Below are 11,757 nucleotides of genomic sequence, written 5' to 3' on the forward strand. Positions count from 1 at the left end.
CTCAAATTATTTTATTATTTATCTGTGGGAACTTGTGTCAGGTTAGGTGCTGATGCTGTGTGAGAAAGTGTTGCTTGAAATCAGCATTTCAATTCTAAGGTGTTCAGTAGGTTTGACGTCAGTACTCTGGGTCGCACTCGAGTTATATATATATATATACAATTACTGACTGTAGTCTATCTGTTTCTCTATATGCTTTGTTAGCCCCCTTTCATGCTGTTCTTCAATGGTCAGGACTCTCCCAGGACAGTTTGGGTGGTGGATCATTCTCAGCACTGCAGTGACACTGACATGGTGGTGGTGTGTTAGTGTGTGTTGTGCTGGTATGAGTGGATCAGACACAGCAGCGCTGCTGGAGTTTTCGAACGCCTCACTGTCACTGCTGGACTGAGAATAGTCCACCAGCCAAAAATATCCAGCCAACAGCGCCCCGTGGGCAGCGTCCTGTGACCACTGATGAAGGTCTAGAAGATGACCGACTCAAACAGCAGCAATAGATGAGCGATCGTCTCTGACTTTACATCTACAAGGTGGAGCAACTAGGTAGGAGTGTCTGACAGAGTGGGCAGTGAGTGGACACGGCGTTTAAAAACTCCAGCAGCGCTGCTGTGTCTGATCCACTCATACCAGCACAACACACACTAACACACCACCACCATGTCAGTGTCACTGCAGTGCTGAGAATGATCCACCACCTAAATAATACCTGCTCTGTGTGACCATTGAAGAACAGCATGAAAGGGGGCTAACAAAGCATGTAAGAGAAACAGATGGACTACAGTCAGTAATTGTAGAACTACACTACAAAGTGTTCTGATTTTATATGCCTGTTAGCAATGTGTTTGGCTAAAGCACTTGAATAATTATTAGAGGTTTCCACATACTTTTGTCTATACAGTTTATACTTTATTATTTTCTCCCTCTTCTCTGTCCACTTGGTTGTGTTAGCATTCATCTTCTGCTGCGGCAGGTGTGTTTTTGAGGTGGTGGGTGGGGTGTTTTGTGTTCGCTGCTCTTGGTTTGTCCCTGAACCATTATGAGGGGACGTGGTTTTCTTGCTTTCTTGGCTGATATAATGTTGTTGTTGGCTTTAGCCATTCTGGTGCAGCACTGGGGATCTCAGGTGGCCAATTAATGTTGGGGTGTGGTTGATTGGGGGGGGTGCTGTTGGGGTGCAGGGGTGTAATAAAGGTTTTATGTAGCCAACACAGCTAACAAAAAGATTATCTGAACGTTAGTGAACGTCTTTCAAAGACTGTGTATGGACCTACCTGACCTTGTTACCATCCTACGTTATGATTTGAGTTCAGGGGTCATTAGAAGAACGTCTTACACTTTGCTGGGGTAATCATATTTTGTTTTTTGGGGTAATTTCATGTAATTGGTGGCACCATGGCAATGTGTATGGGGTTGAGGATCAATAACCATGCAGCTATTTTACTGAATTAATACATTAATCATTAATACATACACTAATCAGCCATAACATTAAAACCACCTTATTGTTTTTACACTCACTGTCCATTTTATCAGCTCCACTTACCATATAGAAGCACTTTGTAGTTTTACAATTACTGACTGTAGTCCATCTGTTTCTCTGCATGCTTTGTTACCCCCTTTCATGCTGTTCTTCAATGGTCAGGACCCCCACAGAGCAGGTATTATTTAGGTGGTGGGTCATTCTCAGCACTGCAGTGACACTGACGTGGTGGTGTGTTAGTGTGTGTTGTGCTGGTATGAGTGGATCAGACACAGCAGCGCTGCTGGAGTTTTTAAACACTGTGTCCACTCACTGTCCACTCTATTAGACACTCCTACCTAGTCGGTCCACCTTGTAGATGTAAAGTCAGAGACGATCGCTCATCTATTGCTGCTGTTTGAGTCGGTCATCTTCTAGACCTTCATCAGTGGTCACAGGACGCTGCCCACGGGGCGCTGTTGGCTAGATATTTTTGGTTGGTGGACTATTCTCAGTCCAGCAGTGACACTGAGGTGTTTAAAAACTCCAGCAGCGCTGCTGTGTCTGATCCACTTATACCAGCACAACACACACTAACACACCACCACCATGTCAGTGTCACTGCGGTGTTGAGAATGATCCACCTGATTCTAGGTGCACCGTCGTGAGCTTCACATTTTCAGACCGAACTGGAACCGATGACGCTCTCCGAGTTCATGAGTTCAGAAGCGTTTCAGTGACGTAGCGCCTCATTTACTTTCTGTACCTCTTGTACCCTCATCCTCCTCCCCCCTTCTGCCTGTGCGTCACCGTCTCTGGAGAGCCACTCCGGCGAGTGCTTCTGGGTCAGTGGCAGCTCATTGGTCCTCCAGGTGACTGCGGATGCCGGGTGCGCACGCATACAGGGTTCAGGGTTTGCTCTTGAACGCCAGGCCGCGGCGTCCAGCGCTAATTCGGTTGGGTTTGCTGGTGTGAAGTTTTAGAACGTGGGTGCGATGTTCGGATTGATCGTTCGGTTCGGATCGGGTTTGAAGGTTAATCTGTTCTGCTGTAGCGCTGCTCGGCGTTCGCGCGAGGGGAATTATGGGAAGGAATGAGGTGTGGTGACGCGCTCGGAGCCGTGCGCTAATCTTTATTTAGCACATGCCTGTAGGTGTTGCCTAGTAACAGAAACGAAGCAGTTCGCGGAGGGGAGGAGGTGCGGAGCTCTGGGTTTCTTCTCTTTACTCTTTATGATGTCGACTTCCCATCTACAGATCCGTCCACCAGCTCCTCTCCCTCATCCGTCCGCATAGCAGTGCGTCTGGATTTACGAATTTAGATCAGGGGTGTCAAACTCATTTTCGCCGAGGGCCACAACAATGCAGATGTGGCCCTCGGCGAAAATGAGTTTGACACCCCTGATCTAAATTCGGTCGATTGTAACGTATCCTGCTGTGATTACAGTCGCTTTTTAAGTCTTGGACAATTTGTTGTTTTTCCTGGAGGTTAAATTCTGTGTTTGGTGTCAAAATGCCAAATTTATTCTGTATATTTATAACGTATATCTACATTTATATTGTCCTCCTTTACCACAGACACGGCCTCATAACATAAGAGACGCACCGGTTTCTCTTCCTAAAGCACAAACTTGTTTTCACGTTCCCATCTTGTACATTTTGGGATTATTTGTAGATATTCCTCAACATCATCTAGTGGCGGGCTTTTAAACGCCTTTTGATGTTCATTCCACCTCTTGGGTGTTAGTATAGGAAACATCCCTAATGCGCGTCTTCCTTAAATTCTGAGAAATAGGTCTAGAAAATCCAGACTTGCAGATCCAAGAGCAACAGGTACAGATCAGTGCTGAAGGTAGGTTGGTGCTGGTCCATTTTCGGCATCATTATTCCAAACTGAATGCAGGCAGCTACAGGATACAGTGGGGTCACGTGGAGGAAATGACAAAAAGCAGAATGTATGAGTGTGAAGAACGTACGGTCACTCCCTTTTCCAGCGGTTTCCATCTCAGCGGAGACCGAAGACCGACCGCCACCTACACTCTACAGCTTCTTTCCCCAGGGTGTCACCCTCCCAAACGGGGATCGTTCTCACATCCTTCTGTTTGCACATGTACTTTAACACACTTGCATCTGTATATATCATGGAATAATTCCTCTGCACACATCTGCACCTTATCCTACTACTTGAAACAGTCATTTCATTTGCCCAATGAATCGGACCCACCCCGACCCTGACCAGGATAATGGGGTAGTAAAACAAACGATAAATAAATAAATTAACGAATGACTTTCGTCTTTTTACCCTTGCTGGTACTTGACGGCTTGATTGGCGCCGTTATGGTAATGAACTCTCAGTGACAGCGGCATGACCTCTCACCGAGACTCGCAGTCGCATTGCGTCATTTGCATCGATGTCATGACCACTTGAATCGCATTACATGGCCTATTCAGGCCACTCGTCTCAAATGGCACTCCACCCGGCAGCCTGCGGCGTCCGACTCTCCAAAAATCAAATCGGCTGATTGGACGGTCTTGATTGCAGCTGATGGGAGCTGCAAATCCAAACAGCAGCCTACAGACGGCGGCTTGTTTGACTTGTATAATTATTTTAAATCATTTAATGTTCTATTCTTTACACAGCATTGTCAGGAGTAGCACAGATTAGCACATGCCTGAGCTGTTAGAGCTGTACAATACAGGGAGGAACACGCTACACTCAGATATTCCTTTATTACTTTTAACCAGAGAATAGGAGTCACTGTTGCAGCAGCCAGGAGGTGAGTACCTGTCAAGTATGTAGGGCACCCAACTAGGTTGATAGCACCTCAAGGTGGGGTAGTTGTTATTGTATAATTAAAATGTAATTATTAATTAATCAGAGCTCAGAAAGCAGGCACCATCTCCCCCACCCCAAAAAAACACTGAATGACACATGTTTAATTCATTTCACTCTCACTGTGGTTCGGTCTAGTCCTAATACCTTTAGAAATAGCTATGCAACCCTTTTTAGACTAATAAACAGCTCGATTGTGGCAGTGTTTCCGTATAAACTTTAACTGTTTTTTTTTATTGTACGGTAAAGCATAAGTGAGCTCACAGTAGGTGGTTTTTATTACGCCAGCCATGGAGTTTGAATGTCAGTGGCGCTACTGGCCGGCCGGGCATCTAGACAGACATGATTGGCATTGACTAGGGAATGGCCGAGGCCCTGAGATGGATTGCACCCCGTGTAGGGTGTTTCCCAGTGAATCTAGACCCACTATGACCCTAGCCCTGATGAAGCGATTGATGTATAATAAATGTAATTACGTTTGATTTACTGGATATAAACGGCATTTATTATTATTATTATTATTATTATTTGCAAGGGTGATATGGTTGTTGAATAGCTTTGTTCCTTACAGAAATAAAATATTTAGAGATTAAGATATGCAGCATTTCACACGAGCTCCTCTGTTTTGTTTAAAGATCCGACATTATCAGAATGGGTGCACTTACTTTTTCACACCATTATATCATAACGCGGTCTGTATTACCCAGCAGCCCGGTGGTAATTTCCTGTCTGACTCGCTGTTCTCTGTCCTTTACCCTCTGAAACGTACAGTTACATACTTCACCCCCCCCACCGTTCTGCAGTAGAGGAGCGAGAGGAATCACCTTCAGCTAGAGATGTGCCAGTAAGGGGGGTAAGAAGGGTGCAGGGTGTTCTTCTGCTTCAACCAGGCTTTAAAAACAGTGTCTAAATATATATTTCATCCCCGCGTGTGCTGTGCCATTAAATATTTATAGCCGGCCACGCTCGGCTGTAGTGTACTGTTGATGCAACAGCTCTGAAATATTCATGTTACGAATACATCTGCAATGTGACAGAGAGACCGGGGAGGGGAGTTTTACAGTGGTATGAAAAAGTAAATGCCCCCCCCCGTTCCCATTTGCCTGCGTTACTGCATACGCGTCACACTGAGCGATTTCAGGACATGAAACGAAACATGACATTACACACACGTTCCGTGAGTAAAAACACACATGCTGTACTTTATTCACTGCTGGAACAAAGTTCTCCAAAATGCATATCACCCCTCGTTACTCAAATATAACTGCGGGTCAGTATGGCTAATGGAACTTTTAGCAGCCCTGAACAGTTCGAATCGCTCACATTTTGAACCTTGGACGCAATGGTGGGTAGCACTGTCGCCTCACAGCAAGAAGGTTCCTGGGTTTGATTCCCAGGTGGAGCGGTCTGGGTTATTTCTGTGTAGAGTTGTGCATGTTCTCCCTGTTTCCTCTGGCTGCTCGGGTTTCCTTCCACAAGCCAAAGACCCACATGACCCAGAATAGGATAAAGTGGTGGTAAAACATTTACATTTTCAGCAGACGCTTTTATCCAAAGCGACTTACACAATGAGCAATTGAGGGTTAAGGGTCTTGCTCATGGACCCAACAGTGGCAACTTGGTGGTGGCGGGGCTTGAACCGGCAACCTTCTGTTTACTAGTTTTGTACCTTAACCAGTGAGCTATCACTGGCCCAGACAATGAAGGAGGCACTATCGGTTAGGAAAGTTGAACGAGTCTCATCGTCTCTGTGCAGTTGGAACCCTTCTCTATCTGGTTTAAGCGATTGGCTGTGTGTCTGTGTAGGCGCCCGACTGGCTGATAGTAGCCACGGTTTTACTGCGGTTCCACCCGAGCACCATAATTTACCTTTTTTGATCTTAAAGTAGCGTGCTTGTTTTAAAGAAACTACTGAGCTTCACCCAGGAAAAACCGGGCAACCTGGTGAGCACGAGGTGTGTTGCATAAAATGCACACGTATCACAATTCTGTGTTAAAATAAGTTGAATTCATGCCAAATTATACAAAAAACCAAAGGACAGTTTGTTCTACCTGTCAGCAGCACGTTGCTGGATTAGTCAAGGACATTTCTGGTACACAACGTTACTTCTCTTTCCCCGACTGTTCCCGTGCATCATCGCGAACCTCACAACCTCTTCCTCGTCCTTAACGAGCGCGATGAGCTCTCGAAAAGCGAGCGCTTGTGAAGTGGACAGAAGTACGAGCGCGCTAATCGTGAGCGGCTCCGGACGCCGACTGTGCAGAAGGAACGTCCATCAGAGCTGAACAGAAAATCTATTCCAATTTAGAAAACGGATGAATAAACTAGAATCTGTAATTTGTTTGGAGAGTAAACTACACCGTATGATCAAAAGTATGTGGACACCCCATTTAATTACACGCGCACTGTACATTAGCTCAGATGTTTCAGCAACCCATTGATAAGAGGTGTCCAGCAGTCCGTGAAATTACACTAATCAGCCATAACATTAAAACCGCCTCCTTGTTTCTACACTCACTGTCCATTTTATCAGCTCCACTTACCATATAGAAGCACTTTGTAGTTCTACAATTACTGACTGTAGTCCATCTGTTTCTCTGTGTGCTTTGTTAGCCCCCTTTCACCCTGTTCTTCAATGGTCAGGACCCCCACAGGACCACTACAGAGCAGGTATTATTTAGGTGGTGGATCATTCTCAGCACTGCAGTAACACTGACATGGTGGTGGTGTGTTAGTGTGTGTTGTGCTGGTATGAGTGGATCAGACACAGCAGCGCTGCTGGAGTTTTTAAACACCTTACTGTCACTGCTGGACTAAGAATAGTACACCAACCAAAAATATCCAGCCAACAGCGCCCCGTGGGCAGCGTCCTGTGACCACTGATGAAGGTCTAGAAGATGACCGACTCAAACAGCAGCAATAGATGAGCGATCGTCTCTGACTTTACATCTACAAGGTGGACCAACTAGGTAGGCGTGTCTAATAGAGTGGACAGTGAGTGGACACAGTGTTTAAAAACTCCAGCAGAGCTGCTGTGTCTGATCCACTCATACCAGCACAACACACACTAACACACCACTAAATAATACCTGCTCTGTGGTGGTCCTGTGGGTGTCCTGACCACTGAAGAACAGCACGAAAGGGGGGTAACAAAGCATGTAGAGAAACAGATGGACTACAGTCAGTAATTGTAGAGCTACAAAGTGCTTCTATATAGTAAGTGGAGCTGATAACATGAACAGTGAGTGTAGAAACAAGGAGGTGGTTTTAATGTTATGGCTGATCAGTGTATAAAGGTAGGGCCCTAATTATAAATCTATGTACACTTACTGGCTGTACATGTGACAGATATAAATAAATCAATAATAGAAATAACCGGTCCCAGTTTGGATCAGGGCTCTTAAAATCATTTTAACCTTTTCCCCCCTGCATCCTAAGTGCAGACAAAACCACATCACATCAGTCGACTTTATGTAAATCGTTATTTTGCTTAACAACAGTAAAGAGAAAGTGAAAGAACACAAGCACAAGCTGTAGTGCAGGTTTGAATAAGCCTACAAGGTTTATTGCACATTCCTGTTTGGTTTTGCTCCCATCATGTCCTGCGATGTTGCGTGTGCAGTCTTGAAAATACACAACCGAACCATTAATCCCTTCCACGACGAAGCCTGAGATCGTTATGCCCATCAGACCGTCCCACTCAGGATACAGGTACATCAAATTCTGCTTTTTTTTCCTCTCTATTTTTGTGTGTTGGTTTGAGTCTGTGACAATACCTGCAACATGCGTCCAAATCATCAGTTTGGCAAACCACAAATAAATTAAAACACAAAAAAACATTCAGAGAACACAATCCAACATTTAAGACATTAATGGAAAAGACGGACGAGAACAGAAAGAGTTTTTTTATCTTTTTCTCCAGAGTTTTCTTGCTTTTCTTCCAAAAAAAAACAAAAAAAGAACTAATGGCTACCTAACAATCACAGACCACATGCAGATATAATACAATAGAATCATCTCACTGGTTTGGACAATTAAACTTGGTTAGTGTCAGAAATCTACCAGTCTAGGCTATATCACAAATGTATGCTCTTAAAGCTGGCAAACATCCACGTCTGAGATATCGAATAATTCATTAGTCTTCGTTATGGGACCTGCTCTGGCTAAGTCCGTAGCAAATACACACACACACACACGCACGCACACACACACGCACGCACACACGAGCACTTTTTTCAAAGGACTGTCCAAACAGACACTGGAGAAGACCAAGAGCTGGATGAGATTCCGTTCACCGCCAGTGAAAAAACTGGAATGAGTGGATCAGGTCCACATACCAGACAGCTGAAGCAACCTTCCTATTACTATCCGGGCCTGGGATCAGCACTGAGAGCGCACTGATTCAGCCAATCATGTCCACGTAGACACCAAACCGGTGAATTTTGAACCTAACTCATGCATCACCCAAACGCCGTGTACTCTGACAATATAGAAACTTACGTTATAAATGGATTACTGGCTTTCTGAAGACCAGACTCTGGTATAAGTGCTTGGATTTACACTCTCTGGTCACTACACTGGGATTAGGACGCACCACAGTCTCTAGATCGTACACAGAATGCTACGAAAAGCAAAAAACATCCAGTGTGTGTCAATTCCACAGGCAGAAAAGCCTTTTTTTAATTTTAATTACTTATAAATGTACGTACACTGTAAAAAAATTATTGTAACTTCACAATAAATAACTGTAATGTGTTAACAGTTAATTACCATAATTTTACAGTAAAATTACTGTGAGCTTACAGTAATATACTGTACATTTGTGTATACACTTACTGGCTGTAAACGTGACAGATATAAATAAATAAATAGTAGAAATAAACTGTCCCAGTTTGGTTCAGGGCTCCTGGAATCATTCTAACCTTGTCCCCCCTGTTATAAACCCCCTGAATCCTAAGTGCAGACAAAACCCGTCACATCGGTCGAGTTTATGTGAATCGTTATTTTGCTAAATAGCAGCCAGCGACAAATCACTGCAAGGTAAGAGAAACTGAGAGTGCTACGAATGCTACAAAAGCAAAAAAACATCAAGTGTGTATCAGTTCTACAGGCCATAATACCAAAATATTTATTAACCTCCAACTCACTACAGAACAGATGATCCCTGCTGGTCACGTAGCCCAATCCACTCCGATTCATTTATTTTTCCTACTTGCTTTTTTGCTGCACATCAGCGCACAAACTTTGATCGCTCGCTACTTGTTGACGTGCATTTTTGGACGTGGTATCATTTAACCCCTCGTCACTTCTCGTGTGTGTTTCGTGACAAAACGTAGTTTGACAGACCAGACAGACTCGCTGTGATTCCTCTTGGTGATAGATGTTGTAGTGTGTAATCCCCTATCGCCAATCAGTCGTGTAGTGTGAAATACACAACGACTTAAAAGACTCCCAATTGCAGGAGATCCAGTCGTGTAGTGTGACCGGCACAGCGATCTGAAGACTTGGAAAGTCGTGTAGTGTGAACTTGGCATTAAGCTCGACTTTATTAACCAACCAGCGTAAATCCTATTAATTTAAATTATTCTTCAGGCCACCCAAGAAGGACGGGGGTCCCTGCTGAGTCTGGTTCCTCTCAAGGTTTCTTCCTGTGATTTTAAGGGAGTTTTTCCTTGCCACTGTCGCCCTCGGCTTGCTCAATAAGGGTTTTTGGTCTGTTGGTCCTGGATTCTGTAAAGTTGCTTTGAGACAATGTCCATTGTAAAAAGCGCAATATAAATACATTTGACTTGACTATATTTGAAATTAAAATACCTAACCTTGAGTAGTGAGTCTATCAAGCATTAAACGACTCCCTTGAATCATTTCATGTGTCTTGTGCCTGGACTGCACCCTAATAACATTCTAACCAGGTGAACCAGGTGGATTTAGACTCACCAGGCACATGAACTAAAATCCACCTGCTGCACTGCACGTGAAATGCAAATCAGCGTCTTACAGGTGTCGGTGAGCTCTCAGGTGTAGCTTGTTGCTTATTTTTATTCATTTATTTATGAATTTTCTCCCAATTTATCGTAGTCAATTTGTCTTCCGCCGCTGGTGGATCCCTGATTGGGGTTGAGGTGGGTATATTGCTGCTCACGCCTCCTCCGACCCGCACGCAGCCCTTAGTGGAACCCTTTTTCACCCATGCATTCTGCACAGGCGCATCTCTATCTGCTAATCAGGGTCCTTACACAGCGTTTGAATACCCCACCCACATAGTCCGGTCACCCCGCCCTGCAGGCACTGCCAATTATGCCCGCTAGATGGCGCCCAGACAACCAGTGGCAACGCCGAGTTTCAAACCGAGGAGTTCAGAATCTTGGCGCTGGTGTGCTAGCGGAATATCCTGCTGCGCCAGCTGTGCGCACCAACCTCTAAACTTTTAAACCTAATACTGAACCAATACCAGTACCGACGGCCCAGTTTGTCCAGCACCAAGCAGCTTGTGTGTGGACTGTATTCTACAATCCAACTGCTGCACTACATATTATACATTACATTTTCTATCTAATTGTTCCTTGTTTTACCACATTTTACCACTTTTATGCATGAAGGTGACATATTAGCATGGCATTTAAACTCTCCTCTATTTAACCACATTAATGGACGAGGTTTATGTGGATAATTTCTACCTGCATCCTAATACAGACGTCTTACGCAAACATCAGAAGAGTAATAGTGGAGTGGGTTAAGACTGTGTCTGCTGACTGCACCTGATATCAGTTCTAAATGCTATTATATGATCACTAGTCCTCGTGGTTAGATGTCAGTGATGTACATCACAGTTTTTTCCCTCCTGGTGTAAACAAGAGATTTGAAATGCTCTGTTTTGGCTTAGGAACTGTGGACTGCACGACACGTGCCTGACTTGCACAAACTGTCTAGTTTAAAACATCCTCACACGTTACCAGGACAAGACGGAACACGCCCGAGTTCGGATCTTGCGAAGACACGATTGAGAACAATTCGAGAATTTAATCACACGTTCTAGAACCCGTGCGAACCCTTCTGAGTCATTCGGCGCCTTCCATCCATCCGAAAGGGCACGGTAGCATTTATTCTGCTCTTTTTCCTTTTTTGTGTCAAATGCCATCTTAATTAGCAGCTTCACTAATGACATTTAAAGTCCCAGAGAGGCGGCGGAAAATCGGGCCTGCTGTAGATGTAGAAGACAGCTCGATCTATAATCTATAGCACTATCTCTCTGCGTCGAATCCGTGTGTCCGCGACGGCGCATTCGGAACACACGCTCAGGTCCGGGTGCTTGCTGGGACACGCCGCGTCTCATACCAGTCTGAATACAGCTTGTCCCGTTCATGTGCTTTTAATCAACAGTTTCGTGCTGCAGCAGCAATCCAGAGCTATTAAAGAGCCAATTAGGGCTGGGAGGATTCGGAGCAATGCAGGGTCTCTACCCAAA

Source organism: Trichomycterus rosablanca, chromosome 2 (assembly GCF_030014385.1).
Source record: "Trichomycterus rosablanca isolate fTriRos1 chromosome 2, fTriRos1.hap1, whole genome shotgun sequence".
NCBI classification, from domain to species: Eukaryota; Metazoa; Chordata; class Actinopteri; order Siluriformes; family Trichomycteridae; genus Trichomycterus; species Trichomycterus rosablanca.